The sequence below is a fragment of the Marmota flaviventris genome, chromosome 9, assembly GCF_047511675.1.
Source record: "Marmota flaviventris isolate mMarFla1 chromosome 9, mMarFla1.hap1, whole genome shotgun sequence".
Classification (NCBI taxonomy): domain Eukaryota; kingdom Metazoa; phylum Chordata; class Mammalia; order Rodentia; family Sciuridae; genus Marmota; species Marmota flaviventris.
In genome coordinates, this window is record NC_092506.1 from 15,475,991 (window position 1) to 15,495,233 (window position 19,243).

The 19,243-nt window shown below is 36.1% G+C and overlaps 1 pseudogene; it reads right to left on the reverse strand.

Annotated features, from left to right (window-relative positions):
• Nucleotides 1-280: 280 nt before the first annotated feature.
• Nucleotides 281-1,236, reverse strand: LOC114081170 (olfactory receptor 9G4-like; annotated as a pseudogene).
• Between the last annotated feature and the right edge of the window lie 18,007 nt (nt 1,237-19,243).

A 19,243-nucleotide genomic window follows, 5' to 3' on the forward strand; every position in this document is an offset into this window, starting at 1 on the left:
TCTATGATATGTGGTGGCACATATCTTCATCTTAGCTATTCAGGAAACTGACACAGGAGCATGATGCCAAGTTCCAGGCTATCCAGGGCAACTTTGTATAACCTTGTTAAAAAAAAAATGTTGGTGGAGGATGGTAGTAGAGCAATTGCCCATCATGTGTGAGGCCTTGGATTCAATACCTGTTACCAAAGAACAAGACATAACAAAATAAATCAAATAAACAAACCATCTCTATAAGTCAACAACTTGTCAACTGAAATAAACGCATAAAAGATGACCTTCAAGCTTGTGGTTGTGTTGTCAGTATTGCTTTCCTGAAGGCCTCTTTGACATCTTTGTTTCTGAAGCTATAGATGATAGGGTTGAGCAATGGGTTGATGATGGTGTAGAAGAGGGCAGCCACTTTGTCGCTCTCCAGGGAGTAGCTGGCACTGGTTCTTGTGTATACGAAGAGCAGAGATCCATAGAAGAGCATGACGGAGACCAGGTGGGAAGCACAGGTGGAGAATGCCTTGTGCCTACCTGAGGCTGAGTGCATCTTCAGGATGGCCAGGAGGATGTGGGCATAGGAGATGAGGATGGCCAGAAGGCAGGAGAGAAACGCAAAGCCAACCATACTGGAAAGGATTATGACATAGATCCGAGTGTCTGTGCAGGACATTTTTACCAATGGTAGAACATCACATAAAAAGTGGTCGATGACATTGTTACCACAGAAACTCAGGCGGAAGGTGTTAGCAGTGTGGGCTATGGCATTCAGAAAGCCTCCTATGTAGGATCCAGCAACAAGCCGATTACAAACAGAAGAAGACATGGTGCCTGAATAAAGCAATGGGTGACAGATTGCCACATAGCGGTCATATGCCATAGATGCGAGGAGATAGCTCTCGGTATAGACTGCTACACAAGAAAAGAAAAACTGAGCCCCACATCCAGCCAAGGAAATTCGTCTATCTTCTGAGAAACAGTTGGCCAAGATTTTAGGGGTATATACAGAGGTGTACCAGAAATCCAAAAAAGACAGATTGCCAAGCAAATGGTACATATCAGCTGGGCATCAATCTTGATTAAGATGACCAGGGTCATATTCCCTGCCATGGTTAGCAAATAGAGCATCAGAAATGTTACAAACAGAATCAGCTGCCACCGGGGATCTGCTGAGATGCCCACCAAGATGAATTCAGTCAGGATGGTGCGATTTCCCACTTCCATGTCCACAAAGGGAAAAGCCTGAATATCATACTGAAGTGAAATGTAACTTAGTGATAATTTGAGATAGTTAGAGAAATAAACAGAATATCAACTAAGTCAATAACTCTTAAGGGGATTGAGAAAATTGATTTCTCTCTCTATAGAATCATAAGACTTCAGACTGCGTCTTTGGAAAACTACTGGTGTTGGAGTCAAAAATACTGTTTTAAAATTAGAGCTTCTATTTATTACCTGTTTAATGCAGGGCCATTCCCTTATCAAACAATGGAGAAGAAATCAGCTCATGAAGATGACTAATAGCTTCTTGGCAGGCTGTCTGATGATGTGAAGATTCGCATGAGAACACTCAGCTGAATGTTTGGTACATAGGCTGCAATTGAAAAAAAATTAGCTTTTGTCCATAACTTAAGAAAACATCTTATGTATCAAGTATTGTGATGGTATTTACAGGAATACTGATATACTGCACTCTTCCTGCTGCTATCAAGTGCAATTGGAAGTCTCATATTAGGAACTCTCTGCCAGTTACCTCTCAGGTCCTATACTTAACTGATTGAATTCTCACCTGTTTTATAAAGCAGGTGGTTTTATTATGATATTGTTTTAGTTGAAGAAACTGAAGCATAGAGTTTTAAGTAGCAAGTCCAAAGTCACAAAGCAAAACAATAAAAAAATAAGGGATAAAGAAAAATATACCATAGCTCTCTATTGATTACAGGGCGAAATCTGTTATTTAACTCTTGAGTTTTACATGTCCTGGTAAATCATTTGCTTATAACCCCAGATATCAATAGGCTTTCTGTGATTCTTTTTTAGTTGTGGAAACTTGTCAATACCAGGTAAATAAGCCTTAGCTAACTTGCTGGATATTGAGGCATGTGGTCAAATTCTGTTATTCAACTTGATGTGAAGTTGGGTCACCAGCATGGGCATGAGGCCATTCTATATGATATAGTGACCAACTGAGTAAAGAGCTAACTAAAAACTTATGAAGAAGTCCAGTTGCAGGCAGACAGGTCTGGGACAGGCAGAATTGAATAAATGTAGTTCTATCTGTGTACCTCTTTTAGTCAGCTTTTTTACTGCTATGACTAAAGGACCTGACCAGAAAAATTGTAGAGGAGGAAAAATTTATTTGAGGGCTCAAGGATTTTGAGATCTTAGTCCATAGAAGGCCGGCTGAAGATGAGGCAGAACATCATGGTGGAAGAATGTGGCAGAGGGAAGAAGCTCCCATGGTGGTCAGGAAGCAGAGAGAGCTCTCCACTTACCAGATACAAATATATACCCCCAAAGCCATGCCCTGAATTCCCATGTCCTGTAGCCATACCCTCCCACCTCAGTTACCACTCAGTTAATCACTATTAGGGGATTAATTCACTGATTGGGTGAAGTCTCTCACAACCCAATCATTTCTTCTATGAACCTTCTTGCATTGTGTCACACATGAGCTTCTGGGGGACACCTCACATCCAAACCCTAACCGTATCAATTCAAATTCCAGTACTTAGCAGCTTTAATCTCAGGAAAGTCTTTTAACAAGCCCTCAACCCACAATATTCACCTCGGAACATGCCAAGAATTTTCAATGCTATATAGATCAGATGCATAGTGCAGAGCTGGAAAGAAAAAAACAATACTTATCAAAATAATGGCTGCTATCTTCAAAGGGAAAGGAGTAATGATTGATTGATTTATGAGAACTGAGATCCCAGGGGGCAAAACAATAAAAAAACAAAAAACAAACAAACAAACAAAAAAACAATCAAGTTTTTACAAAGAAGCAAAAAATTAAGCCAGGTGGTGGTGTCACTCAGAATTTTGCTACATTCTAGAAATTTATTATTTTTGTTATGTAATCTTATGTAATTTTTTAAGGTTCACATATTTTTGCTAACTTTTTCTGTAATGAGAACAAGTAAAATCAAATGTTAATACACTTCAATTATGCAATTTGGTATTGTCAACTGTAAGCATCATGTTGTCTATTGGAGCCCTAAACTTACTCTGCTTCAACAGAGAGGCTATGCCCTCTGTCTCCTCAATTCCCTATTCCCCAGCTTCTGGCAGCAACCACCCTGGTCTCCTTTCTATGATTTCACAGTTAGGTAATAATGGCTGTGTTTGTCTTCTTCAGTCTGCTCAGCTTCACTAAAATGATGTTCTACATGTTCACCCATGTTGCAATAAGATTTTTAACAGAAATGGGAAAAAATAACCTTAGAGTTCACTTGGAGCTACAAAAGCTCCAGTGTATCTAGGGTCATCACAACAACAACAACAAAAAGCTAATATAGAGGCTTCACACTTCCTGATATTAAATTATTTTCCAAAGCCATAGTAATTAAAAGAGCATATGACTGGCATAGAATCCCACATGTAGACTTATGGAACATGATGGAGAGCCCAGAAATCAATCTGTGCAACTGATCCTTGAAAATCTCACCAAAAAATACACAATGGGGGAAGGAGAATTTCTTTGTTGTTGGGCATTGGAAAAACTAAGTATCCACTTGCAAAAGAATGACATTGGTCCCATGTTTCACACCACTCATAAAAATTAACCTGAAATGGATTAATGACATAAATAAAAGATATTAAACTATGCACATCTAGAAGAAAACACAGGTCAAATGCTTGATATTTGTCTTAGCAGTGACTCTTTTGGATATGATAGAAACACAGACAAGAGCTACAAAAATAGAAAGAGAGGTGATTACATCCAACCTTAATATAATTTGACAAAGGAGTGATATTATTGGAAGTACAAAGTTTATTGGCCTTGGACTGAGGAATCCTAATAGGGATATAGCTCTAATACTGATTATGTGGGTGATTTTAGGAGAGTACAGTCATCTCCTTCCAGCAACATATTTTATGCATCTAAATATTTTTTGATACTTTTGCAAGCATCAACATTCTATTATTCAGATTTCTTAACATCTCTTATAGAATCCATTATAAAAAAGTAGCCTCCCATTGCAATACTATGTAGAGGAACAGATTAGGAATCTTCATATACATATTTATCCTTGCATACATAGGACAGTACAATCATTTTGGTTCAACTTGTTTATCTTATTAAAAAATGACTAAAATTTTTGGAGTGATGTCCTTCTTTGAGGGCATGACAAACATAATTGTAATATTATAAGTAGATATACAGATATGTATGTATATGCACATATATACAGATAATACTACAGTGTCCACAAACTTTCTAATACATGTATCTGAATTTTCTGCACTTGATTCTCGGGTTAAGATTTCTAGCAATTGAAAATGCCTAGGTTTCTGTCCAGTGCTGATGTTTCCATAAGAAGAGTTAATTAGTTGAGCATGTTGAATTCTGAATTCCCAATCTGTTTCTAAAAAGTGGCGCGTCTATTCATTTTCTGAATTAATATTTTGATATTTTAATTTTTCGGATTGTCAAGCCAAAAATTAGGAATCAACCACAGCTTTAGTCTTCTCTGTGCTCTTTAATAATACAGAAAATCCTTGCATCCTTATCTATCTTGAGTTGTGTCTTTCTAGCCACTTGTGCTGCTACCAGTCTGGTGTAAATGACCATCATTTTTTTTCAGAGTATTGAAGTAGCTTCTCACTGGTCTGATCACCTGTTCCTGCCATATTCTATTTCAACATAGCATCCAGTATGATACTTGAAACTCAAGAAAGGGAGTAAGTGGAATTTAAAATACCATAATCTCTCAATTTATACCAAGTTAAAATTAAATTTCTTACAATGGCTAGGAATTGATTCATGGCTTAGTGTTCAAATTCTAATATCCTAACATTCATTTCTCCTTAATTCTGTTGCAGCCTTGCTGACTTTACCATAGTTCTACCAACATGACATCTCTGCCTCAATCTCAATGATTATTGACTATTTTTTTCTGCCTGAAAAATTATTCTTCGTGTATTTGCAGGATTTATCTCCTTGTTTACAATGCTTCAAATGGCATTTTATGACCACACCCCTTCCTATTAACTATTTTTCCCCCATAATCTCTTTCAACCATCAAATCTCCATCCTTTTGGTTTTTGTCTGTTCATGGTGTTTTGCTTCCCTCAAGTCTTGTTTATTGAATTCACTGTTTCTTTTGAACACAGGCAACATCCCTAAGTCCAAAAGATTGCTCCATTAACTTCTCTGCTTTAATCCAGCAACTAAGTAACTAAGTAACTAAGAGACTCTTAGTAAATGAGTAAATGAAGAATTTCCCTTATGTCTTGAAGTTATTTGTCTAATGCATTTTCTGATTCTAATGTAGTTCAAGGTTATAAGTCAGGTTGTAAATCAACCAACCGGTGGACTTCCCCAACATAGTGTACAGTATTACTACTAAGAAAGAGATTAAATTAAAAAGATTCATTCTCATGTCCTCAAATCCATCTGGACTTTGAAAAAAATTTCCAATTGATGTGGGAATGTAAAATAATAGGTCTACACTGTGCCAGAGCTTAGTATGTTAAAGCCTCCCCTACAGAATGCCTTATTGTGTGGGATCTGCTCACACAGCTATCCCCTCCTGTTTTCTTCAGGGGAGCTGTAAAAGTTCTGTAGGAATAATGTGACCTCTAGATTCTGACAATGAGAACTAAGAAATGAAACACCATTCCCTAGAAGTTTGGGAAACACAAGGCCAACTTCTTCAAAAGCAAGGCAATTTATTGTCCTCTTGAGTGTTCTCTATTGCTTATGTGACTATTCATGGTATAACAAAACTACCGACCCAATTTTAAAATTGCAGATGAGCACATATCATTGTTTAGAATATGATTAAGCTCTCTCTCTGTGTGTTTGTGTGTGTGTGTGTGTGTGTGTGTGTGTGTGTGTGTGTCTGTGTGTATCAAAGCAGTGATCCATTTAGAGACAAATTAGACCCTATCCTCTTTGAATTGTAGCTTTTAGTTGTAATCACAGAGAGGCCCAACTGCTTTGCTGCACTTGACCTGAGGTGCTTACCTTTGGTCAGAAAGGACAGATCCTGGGAGTGACAAACTCTGTTCTCAGATGTCTAGGCATGCCTTTTTGTTGGACTCAATATATGCATTTTCTCAAAACTCCTCTGAGATTTCTCCCACATAGCAGTATGGAATATGTACTAAAGTCTCCAAAGAATCAATTAATGTCCTTCTGGAATTTGAGGATGATTTTAATTAGGATATGATGAAATGAGTAACTTGTTATTTAAAGTCAATGTGAAGCATCTAAATCATAGCATAATTGTTAAGTGTGTCTGATAATAGAAATTCTACAAATTAAACTTTTTGAACTTGTTGTCAGTGTTTCTTGTGGTCCATGTTTTCCTTTCTCATATCCTCTTTTCTGTCTCCAGGCTACAACTCCTTGTCTCATTCATGAAACTCCTATTTATACCTGGTTTTATTTCTCCTTCCAAATTCATATTAGGTCTAGATCCTCAAAACGTGGCTGTTCTTAAAGGCAGAACCTTTGAAGAGGCAAGCTCAAATGAAGTGGTTAGGATGTTTCCAAGTCAACTATTTTGGTGTGTTCTTATCAGAGGAGAACATTTCGGCACAAGGGGACAACAGGTCTGTGTTCACACAGTGAAAAGGACCACGTCAGGCTGCTGCAGGTAACTGGCATTTGCAAGCCAAGGAGAGAGGCTTCCAGAGTAACCAACCCTGTTGCATCTTGCATGTGGATGTCCAACATACAGAATAATGAAAACAAATTTCTCTTGTTTGCCTCCCAGTGTATGGTGTTTTGCCATAGCAGCTTTAGTAAACAAGTACGCTTGGTTACCAATATTAAGGTCCTAGGTATTGATTTGTATAACTTCATGTTGTATTTGTAAAAGACTGCTAAATGAAGACATGTGCTGTATCACAAAGTAACTTCCTCTAGTTTTAATTAATTCATGCATAAAACTAAATAAGTGCAGAAATACATTCTTAGAACCTTAACTCTTAGGAATCATTATTTTGCTCATTAAAGATTTTCACAATAAATATTCTTTTAGATAATAGGCATTTTTGAAATCTCTAAGTTCCTTTGTCTATTTTTCAATCTAAATCTTCACTACTGTCTACTTCATGTAACTATTGCTATTTCCCTTGTTAAATTGTTGGGAGAAATATTATTTTCCTGGAATTTCACAGTGATTATGAGCACAACATTTTTTTTACTCTGCATCTATTTTCATGGAAATCTGTTATTTTTGAGTCACAGCAAATAAAGAAATCAGGACCAGAAATGAAAAAAAAATACACTTTTTTCTAGGGGCACTCTTGTGAAGTATATTCACATGTTCTTGTTGCCAAATTGTCTTGAGTTCAGTGAGACAGAACATACCCACACACTCACACACACACCCTGCAGGTTACATGAAATGGTTTCTTTCTTACAGATAGTCAAAAGGGGACAAGAAAATCCAAGGGTTCCTTGCAAGCCAATTCCCCAAGGATCTGGAAATCTGCAGAGTGTCCCAGAGATTATACTTCAAGTACCCCCTACATAGCAGATGAGAAAATGCTCCAAATTAGCCAGTCTTGGGTTTTATATGTCATCCCTACATGACTCACTGGGCTAAAGCGGGGAGGGGGTGCATCTTGATATCAAGAGACATTTTTCTATTTGGAAGAGCCTGGGCTATTTTGTACTGTACTTCTTTGCTTTTTTTATTTGTTGGGTCGTTACCAGTGATTGAACTCAGGGACACTTGGCCTCTGAGCCACATCCCCAGCCCTATTTGGTATTTTATCTAGAGATTCACTCAGTTCCTTAGTGCCTCTCTTGTGCAGAGGCTGGCTTTGAACTTGAGATCCTCCTGCTCAGGCTCCCGAGCTGCCTGGATTACAGGCGTACACCACTGCACTCAGCTTTACAGCCTTCTTATGTCAGCATGTTATATCACACCATTGTCTAAAGTCATCCTCAAGAACAATAAACAAGTCAAGAGAGGAACTTGGGAGGCTAAGGAGGCCCATTACCACCCTCAGAACTGGCTTGTAATGTTATAATACATATGTGGATGTGCGTGTGTGTTGTGTGTGTGTGTGTGTGTGTGTTTGTGTGTGTGTGGTGCTGGGATTGAGCTCAGGGCTTTGTGCAATATAATACCTATTTTTCTTGTGACTTTATAATTCTTTCTTTTCTAACAAGTGAGATAATCACTTTGTAAAAAATCCTATTATCACTTGTGATTTACCTCTGAGCTCTGAATGTATCTTTCAATAAGTGCTCTTGGATAAGTGACAGAATTCCTTTAAATATTTCTCCTTTGAAATTCATTATTAAATTTTCTTAGCAGAGGGCTTAAAAAAACCCTCTTAAGAAAATAAACATCTGCTAATTGTGGTTTGAGCAGAGTAGGCCTGGTGGAATTTTCTTTTTTATTAGTGTTATAGTTATACATAATAATGGGGTTCATTTAGACACATTCACAAATATATACATGTTTATTTATTATATATATCATTAATATATATAATTATTTACTCCATTTCAATCTCCTTCCTCTACTTTACTGATCTGTCACTTATATTTTTTATTGATGCCTAATAGTTATACATAAAAGTGGAATTCATTGTGGTACATTCATATATGCACATAGCCGAATTTGGCTAGTTTTTTTTTTTTTAACTATGGAATGAGATAAATACTTTTAAAGTTGAAATTTCTGGGCTTACATTCCTCATCTATAAACTAAACAATTTGATCAAATTTTTTAATCCACTGAATCTTGAAAATGATTCTCATTTGTAGGTTAAAATATTATCGACACCTGAAACATATGCACAATGAAGTGAAAATTATAACTATGTATATCTTTTAAGTTTCAAAAAATACCAGGATTGTTATAGTCTGTGCCCTTCTAAGATAGTGCACATCTAGTGAATAGAAAAGGAATGAGAGAAAATATTTTAAAACATACTTGTGCTAAGATGGTAACATCCAAAATGTAAAGAATGCAAACAACTCAATAGCATATCAAAATGCCAAGAGTAAAACAAAATACTCATTAGTAATAAATCATCTAGTTGGGGTTGGGACATACAGAATGGGCCTGTGTCTTTGAGTCAGCCTATTACCAGCTGAGCAACAGAGAATCCACCCAGCTTTCTCATTATTGAGCCAGCTTCCCAGGCTCATTTACAGCATGATGACAGGATTACAAAGTATGAGAAGGGTAGTGTGAAAAGCCTCTTGAGACTCAGGCTGGCAATCCGCCTGGGGCTGCCTCTGCTGCACCTCTTCATTAAGGTGAATCCCAGGCTATGCTACACCAATGGGTGGAAAAAACAGAATTCATTCTCGAAATGAGGAAATCAGTAAAGAATTGTGGCTGTTTCATTTTCTTGTACTATATCACATATAACATTTGAAGTTTAATTTCCTGCTTCCTATTTTAAATGTAAGAATTTTGGTACTAAATATAAGGGGACCAATTTTTAATTTACAAGAAATGTTTATTTCAGGTCAAATCTCTGAGGGTGTTGTTTTTTCCCAAGGTTACAGAGTACACACTCCAAAGAACATGCCGAAGAGGATCAGTGAGCTGCATGACAGGGTCTCCTGTGATGCCCAGAAAGGTGAACTCAGTCACTGTGTGATTGCCCTCTGCGTGGCTGAGAGAGCTTTTACCAGGAATGGAGAAGATTTAACTGCCACAACCAACACCAAATAAGGGTGTTCTCCATGCTAAACCCCCAGGATTTGATCAACACTCAGCAGGAAACTTGCATCCCTTTTGCAAATGATAGGAGTTTTCTGAGCTCAAAATGCTTATTTTATGAAATCTATCTAATAATTGAAATTATGATGCTGTGAGAATGTTTATTCATGTTTTATTAAATATTCTCAGAACCCCAAGCCTATTTTAGATTTATTAGTAAGAGTGATAAGGATGACCATAATATTACAAAAGTTTATTCTAGAAGGGAGAAATACATAAAAATGCAGCTAGATATTTACACAGTTGTAGAATCTATTAACACTAAAATGGGATATTGAGATAAAAGTCAAATTGTGTAGAGGAGATAACTAAATTTAAACACAGGGAATAAAAGCTCTTTTCCATTTTTAAGGTAGGAAAGGTCACTTTCAGAACTCGTGAGAAAAGGTAAGGTCTCCATGGGTTAAAAGGTTATGATATTTCTTCTTCCACAATCATAGAAGGTGTCCCTCAGGAGCTCTTGAGGGTCATCTGTCACCTGTCATAATACCAGGGGAGAAGCAAGTCTGAGTCATTGAGAACCTGGATGGAGAACAGCAAATAATCCATAATATTAAACCAAGCAGAGCAAAAGTGGAGTTCACCATGTCAGAGTATTCACATTGTTGACCTCACAAAAGAAATTTTGATTATAAAGCAGGATAGGTTTCCAAGAAATAATTTAGAATGCATAAATTCATATTTATATGATATATGATAGTTATGATATATAATTACAAATATTTGAAGCATATAGGGCATATAATTTCACATTTAGAAATATGAAATAAAAATTAGTATTATGACTGATGTAATTTTAAGAACTTTTTTCATTGCACAATGGCTATGAAGACCCTGCACATAGGCCTTGCTTTGAATCTTAGTGACAGAGTATTAGGCTAACACATAGGAAGCCTTGTGTTTGATCCCCAACACTGCAGACCAACAATAACAAGAAAAACAACAACAGAACCAAACCAAAAAAACCCTTTCTCAATATAGGGGATATTTTAGGGCAGGATATTTTTCTTTAGAAAAATTGTCCCATGGATGCAGAAAACTTTTATCCTGTTTTACTACATATGAAATAGCAGGTAATCCAGGACCTCCATTACAATAATAACACAACCACGCAGTTTAAAGTGATACCAATGCTTAAGGTTGTTGCCCTGTGTTAAGGAACTTTACCTAACGGTCTACATTTTATTGTATAACTCTTTATAGGATTGTTCCAGGGATCATGTGAATAAATAGAAAAAACTGGAGAATAATCCCACTGGCCATACTATCTGTACTGATAAACTACTCCATCCAGCTTTCCGTGGCTCCACTAGACACTAGGGTCAAACAGCGATAGTAACCCACAAAAACACAAATGCCAAGAGGCCAGGGGGTTTGTCTGTTTTTCTCATTGCTATCTCCAGTGCTAAGGACAGTTCTTGGAGTTTAAGAGACACACAGTAAATCTTTGCTAATATATGAATGAATGGGCAGCCTAGATCAGAAAAGAAAGGAGTCAATAGGACAGATTGTCTGGATGGACTCCAGTGGCAGTGTTTTACCCTAAAACCACTATAACATTTCATTTAATATTCTATATACATTTCCTGATACAAGTAACCAGTGGCCATTTGTATTCTTTTCAGACAGGTATAGGAAAAAACTAAGGAACCAGTGTGCAAAATACCCTGACCAACTAGTTGTTTCCAGAATATCCTGTGTCTATCAAGGTTTCTGCATCAGGTTGTCCTCATGTGCTGCAATGGATAGGAAATAGTCCTTAGGAAACAGAGCTGATTTCTTAAAGCATAAACAGATGGAAAATCATTTAACTTTTAAGCAGTTAACAAAGATGAAAGTTTTCTCTCAGTGCTCAACAGTGTAAAGCCTCAACTTCCTCATATATAAAATAAGGATGATTTTTCTCTTCTTAGGGTTATTGTAGAGAAGTTAATTCAAATTAAGACTGAGGAATAGTGTCAGGCTTTTGATTATCACTCAGTTAACTAGTGGCTCTCAAATTCTTTGCATGAGAGTCATTTGGTTCCACCCCAGTGGAACAAACTTGGCAGGTTGTGATTGGGGATCAGGAACCTGCTTTTCTTAAGGAACACCAAGTTCTTGTAAGGCAAGTTTTCTGTAGGTCACACTTTAAAATACTAAAATAAGTATCAGTTTTATTAGTAGCACTATTGCATATTGTAAGAGTCTTGTCTGCATTCCAATGCTGTGAAGAATGAACAATTCTACAAGTGCACAGCTATGTTGCAAAATGTTGTACACATTAAAAGACAATGTAAAAACAGATCTATGTCTCAATTCTATTGCTAAAATTTCTATAATTGAGCCCTTGGTAATTTTATTCAAATTTATCTAATCTCATTTTACTCATTCATACAAGGAGATAGCAATACTCTCCTCATACATTTGTCAGAAGATTTAAAGAGATAGTTTATGTAAATTTCTTAATTCTTTTTTATGTAAAATATTTCACATGTAATTGGCAATGTTGCTCAATTGGAAATTAGTGGTATTCCATGTTTTGGTAAAATATTGCAATAATCAAACTTTTGTCTGTAGTACTGGGCTACTAACCCTTTGATACACCCCTCTTTCTCATCAGCATTCTCTTTCCCATCCCACCACCTTTGCAAAATAGTCCCCTCAATGATCTCCCCACCCATCATGGAGCCCAGGGTGATGTTTCTTCACTCCATCAAACATCCACCCAAGGTTTTTGCTCTTAGGTCTCTGATGTTAGCATAGACAATTAACTTTTATGGGTTCCAGAAACATGGAGACTTTTATAAAAATACATTTTTCTTTTTGATAGAAAAAATGGTAAGGATGTAGAAGAAAAAGGAACTTATACTATGTTTGCGAGAATATATCTGGCCCTGGGATGATCAGTGCCGGGTGAAATATCCTCTTGATATGAATGAGAGATAAAGGAGGTGGTTGGGATGTGGGCATTGGTTTAGATGATGTGCATAAGAAAGGTGTTCACATGCTCTCTGGCAATATGATTTTTATATTTTGGAGTTAACTAGCCCTGAGAAGGATTGTCTTGAGGATTAGAATGGAGTCTAAGGTGTTAAAGGATCATAACATAAAGAAAATTACTAAAAAGTCAAACGTCCTACATGTGACCTAAAAAGTCTATTGTGATCTTATGATTTTAACTGTATCATGTTAAGTAATTGTCACATTTTTTATTACTTCATTTCTATTATTCCTCAAACACAGCAGGAAGATCTACCAAACTGCTCACATTCCATTTTCCATTTCTGTACTTGATAATTTTCCTTGGCGGACATGTCCTCTGACACAAAGTAACTGTTGTGCATTCTTCAAGTATAGAGGCACACTTCCTCCTCCTCCTCATGGAACACATAATATTGTCTTACTGCTCTGAGCAGGGTCTCTATAATTTAGGCCCCCCTCTCCTACTATCAGATAATAGTAACTGATTCCGTCATTATCTGTCGCATTTACTTACTTACAAAGATTTGTTTTCTCCCATAAAATACTCTCCTTTTGCCAGGCTTGATGGTGCACAACTATAATCCCAGCGATTTGGGAGCCTGAGGCAAGAGGATCATGTGTTCAAAGTCAGCCTCAGCAAGGGTGAAGCACTAAGGAGGAAATGCTAAGCAACTCAGTGAGGCCCTGTCTCTAAATAAAATACAAAATAGGGCTGGAGATGTGGCTCAGTGGTTGCGTGCCCCGAGTTCAATCCTTAGTACCAAAACAACTAGTGTATATATATATATTCTTTCTTCTTTACATCAGGCCACATGTCTTAGTTCTTTTTTAATAAAACATTTTTTTGTTTATTTTATTGGTTGTTTTTAGTTATACATGACAATAGAATTCATTTTGACATAATTATAAAAGCACAGAAAATAATTTGTTCTAATTCAGTACCCAGTGTTTTCCCTTCCCCTTTCATCCTCCCATCTCTATTCCCTTTCCTCTACTCTACTGATCTTCTATTTACTTATGAGTTTTTAAAATTAGTGTCTTGTGGAGGTACATGATGGTGAGATTCACTGTGGGGTATTCATAGAGGTACACAGGAATTTAAAGTCAGATTCATTTCACTGGCTTTCCCTATCCCATCCCTGCTCCCTTCCTTTCATTCCCCTTTGTCTACCTCACTGATCTTTATTCTATTCTTTTTTTAAAAAATTTCTCCCATCCTTATTTTGGATCCATTTCCAAGTATCAGAGAAAACATTCAACCTTGACTTTTTGAGACTCGCTAATTTCATTTAGTATGATAGTCCCCAGTTCCATCCATTTATTGGCAAATGCCATGAAATTGTTCTTCTTTATGGCTTAGTAATACTCTGTTGTGTATATATATGCACCAAATTTTTTCTTTATCCATTCATCTATTGAAGGGCACCTAGGTTGGTTCCATAGCTTGGCTATTGTGAATTGGGCTGCTATAAATATTGATGTGGCTGTGTCACTGTAATTTGCTGATTTTAACTCTTTTGGACATATATGGATGAGTGGGCTAGCTGGGTCATATGGTGGTTCTATTTCTAGTTTCCACATGCCTTAGTGCTAACAGAGTGTCTAAAAATAGTAATTCTAGGCAGATATGCAGGTCTGGGTACAGATGAGGACCACAGGGAGAACTGGTTTTGAATCATGCCTTTGCCAACTGCTAACTGTCACTTTGAACAAGGTATGCACAATCACTTCTGTGTCTCAAAAAATTCATTTGTAAAATTAGAACAAACACAGTTACTCTACAAGATTACTTATTTACAGCAATAAGTAGAGTGCCTGACATGTATTAAATGCTCATTAAGTATTATTGTGATACATAATGTAGAAAGTTGACAATATACTTTTAACCAGTATTATGCCTTATTTAAATTATCTCATTAGACAAAATTTTCACATTAGTTAACATGAAATTTTTTATTACTTCAAAATTAGGTGATGAGTCATTGATACATGTAAATATAATCTTGTTGAAAAATTTATATTTAGAGAACTAAGGATAAGTGATGCATGTATAAAGTGATAATAGTATAGAAGAACAGGTACACAAAGGTTTTGAGGTTCCCATGGTGGGAAGGAAAATCACAAACTTTTTGATCCAATAGCTGTCAGTTCAATTCCTACCTGTATTTATTTCTGACTTTACTTTGGGGAAAATAATTAACTGCTCCATACCTATTTTCTACTCTATAATGAGAACTGTGATACTTAATTTATAGAGTCAGTTGATAATTAAATAAAACCTATTTTGTGAAAGGTAGGTTACATCTACATATATTTATAAAATAGTCATATGTGACAGTGTATGGTTTGGATATGTGGTTTGGATATCCTGTATCAAACAGGGATGCCACAATGATTGGATTACGAGAGTTGTGATCTAATCAGTCCCTCCTAGTTAGAATGAACAACCTAGGTCATAATGTATGTAGGTGGAGTGTGGCTGGAGAAGATGGATCAATGGAGTCAATTTCCAGATGGGTTCTTCTCCCCTGTGGTCCCTTTCTCTCTTGGGGTCCAGGTCACCATAAGCTGAGTAGTGATCCTGTATCATGCCTGGATGCCATGATGCTGTGCCTCACATCCATCCCAGAACAATGGAGCTGGCCAGCCATGGACTGAACCACTGAAACTATGAGCTAAAATAAATGTTTCCTCCTCTAAGTTGTTCTTATCAGGTATTTTGTTCACAGCAATGCAAAGCGGACACTGACATAATGTAATAAACTATAATCACTATATTTGAAATACTATCAATTCTTTTAATTATTACCTTTTTCTTGCATTCAGTTAGATTTTCCTAAATAAATACACATTTTTGTTCATCACCCTTTCTGAGACTTTATTTAATGAGGATACTTTTCGTTTATTTAGCAACGTGATTCAACCTGAACCCTTGTTTTTTCCTCTTAGGTGACTTTCCTTGTAGTCATGGAGAGAGGGTATCACACAGGACTGAATTCATCCTGCTGAGATTTCATGATGGATCCTGTGAGGTGGCTGGTCCTCTTTGTGATGTGTTTTGCCATGTACATTTTGACTGTAACAAGAAACACCTCCCTTGTGGTGCTGAGGTGCTGATCTGTAATGACTCCCAGCTCCACCTATGAATTTTTTTGTTTTTTACTGGAAATCTGCTTCTTTTTGATCTCTTATTATCCTATCCAAAGATCTCAGTGGCCTGCATCCCTAAAGCATCTTCTTTGCTGGCTGCCATAGCTTAGGAAGACTATGGAGCCATCTCAAAGCTATTGTGTTATTCTCAGGTTATGTCTATAAAGCTATGGTGCATTTTTATAGCTGCCTGGTTTCTTGGCTTTATCAAAGCCTTCATCATCAGCGAAGACAGTTTTGCCCTGGATTTTTTTCTATAGGGACAATGCCACTGTTGACTTCTTCTGTAATATCCCACCATGGCACAGCTGGCCTATGGTAGGAAAGATGGCTCTCAGTCTGTGTTGGTCCTGTTCCTGGCCTCCAGGTCATGACTCCCAGTGAATTCATCCTGGCTTCCTATCTCTTCTTCATCATCACCACCATCTGTGAATCCGCTGCTCTCAGGGCCAGCCATCTTAGGGCCTTCTCCACCTGCTCCTCCCTCCTAGTCTGAGTGAACTTGTACTATGGCTCCACCCTCTATGTCTACACTCACCCCCTATCTAGGTATTCTTTGGATATGGACACCATCATTCTGTACTTTACACAATTGTTCTGTAGTGTTTCCCATATTGAATCCTGAAGAATAAGGATGTGAAAGAGGCTCTGAATAAACTACATAAATAAAAGCCAAATCATTTCTTTCTGAGGATAAGCAAAGACAAAATTTTCATGATCTAGAATTCTTTACAAGTTATCATGCTTCCACATGACTTAAAATAGGAAGAGTAGGACAATTTAGGAGATAAAATTTGAATATGGGATATAGCATTTGAATTGAATATTATGTTACTTGAGACTTAAAGCAGTTGAAACATCAAACAAACAAACAAACAAACAAGAAAAGTACTTATAAGCCCCAAATACTTATCTGCTTTTGTAAAAATATAGAAGAGCCCACTTTGATTGACATAAAAGATTTGTTTGACTGATACACATACAATATTCCCTATATAATTATTTCCGAGAATTAAGTACAAATACATTCAACTAATTGCTACTATTTTGCTATGATGAATAATTACATGATATTTATTACTTTCCACTCTGTTAACATAATATCTTAATCATTTTTATATGTGCATTTCTCCCCCAGAAGCATTAACACACAGGTACACAGGCACTCACCATTAGGTCCATGCAAACTAGACGGAGCAGGTATGATCCTTCTAATGTATATCTCTTTCATATATTTCTTCATAGAGGAATAAGTAAGTCACAATAATGATTTTTAAAGTATCTATTTTTTAATTGTAGATGGACACAATATCTTTATTTTGTTTATTTTTATGTAGTTCTGAGGATGAATCAGAGTTTCGGACATGCTAGGCGAGCACTCTACCCCTGAGCCTCAACCCCAGCCCCTCACAATAATGATTTTTTTTAGATATGGCATAACTCTGAGGAAGGCTCTTTATTTTGTAATGGTTAAGTTACAAGGACTTCTACATCCAAGTTGTGACATTTCAAGCATGAAAACACAGTTATTATAACAAAAAACATTTATGGGGCAGTACAACAACTTGAACAATATGAATACACATTAATGGGAAGGTACAATTTTATTAGAGAATAAACACAATTAGTGACAAAATGGAAAGGGAAATATGAATGTTTCATTTAATTTTGTTTAATATTTTAAAATAAGAGAATATTAATCAATACATGTTTATAAAGCATAAATATGTTCTTGTATATATCCATTTCAGCAGTAGGGAAAGAATTTTGTAGAAACAGGAACTTATTCAAGTAGACCTAGAGCATGCAGAAGCTCCACACAGAGTAGGAAGGCCTGATACACACTGGTTGTCATGCATGTTAACATATAACTTGGAAAAAAGGTGCATTAGTACTTGTTGTAATGCACAGTAATCAGTAGAGAGGAGGTCCAATGGCATAATTCCAAGATTTTTGATTTAGATAGTATCCCAAAAAAGAAAGAATTTATGTGAACTCTGCCTGTACTGTGTAAGCTATTTTGAACTAATAAGAAAATTGCTACTTAGTGCATTTCTAGTAATGTTAACCTGTGCCAATGCTGTATATATGCATGCACATATGTGTACAGACACACACTTATATACTCCTATGAAAATACCTACCTCAATCCTTTTGTGAGAAGCAACTCACATCTATAATTCAAACAAGAATCAAGATATATATATATATATATATATATATATATATATATATATATATATATATATATATAAAGAGAGAGAGAGAGAGAGAGAGAGAGAGAGAGAGACTGTATCCTGGTCTGGCATAAGAGTATATTAAGTTTATTTTATGTCTGTAAAAGTTTTCTAAACTCAAGATTTGTGTTTAAATAATATTACCAAGACCCTAGTAATAACATGAATGCAAATATGATAAACATTGGAAGATAAGAAATAAATAAAAATTTAATAAGTAATTAAACATGTTTCACTGATGTTCTAGAACCTGTTTTAAAACATTTCTAATACTTAGCAGCATGCTTTTTACTTAAGACTATAATTTTTACTCAATAGCTATAAATTTCTAACCTCTAAACTGTAAACTGCTCATATAAAATATAATTGATAATCCCTAAATTGCAATGGTATTAAAACCATTTGTTCAACATTTCATTGTTACAAGTATATTGAAAAAAACATCAACTGAACACCTGCCATGTGATTAATATGGAAATGTCACTTTCTACACAAAATTTTCAGTTGGAGGAAAATGATCATTGTTTCCAGGACTAGTGGGGTGCTTGCTAATCTGATGGTTTGATTTTGTTTCAGTCAATAATTGATGTTATTTTCCCCTCTTTGGCTTACATTTTGTGACCCCAGGGAGAGAGTACTATGGAATATTCACTTCCTTTGCAGAGATACTATTCTCTTAAATTGATACCAGATCCCCAAAATACATGTTTCATTGTGAATTTTTATTAAATTTAAATAACACTAAACACTTTGACAAGTATTATGTTAATGTTGGAAGTAAGAAGTTTACACAAATATATTCTATGTATTCAATGAGGTCCTTTGGAGGAAATTTGGAGGGGACAACTTAAAAAATTAATATTTGTAAATCTGAAATAAAGTTCCAGAAATCTCAGCATTTTGTATCATTTGCTTATCAATAATATCTGCTTGCCTACTTAAAACTCAGACTACATGCAAAAACAAACAAAC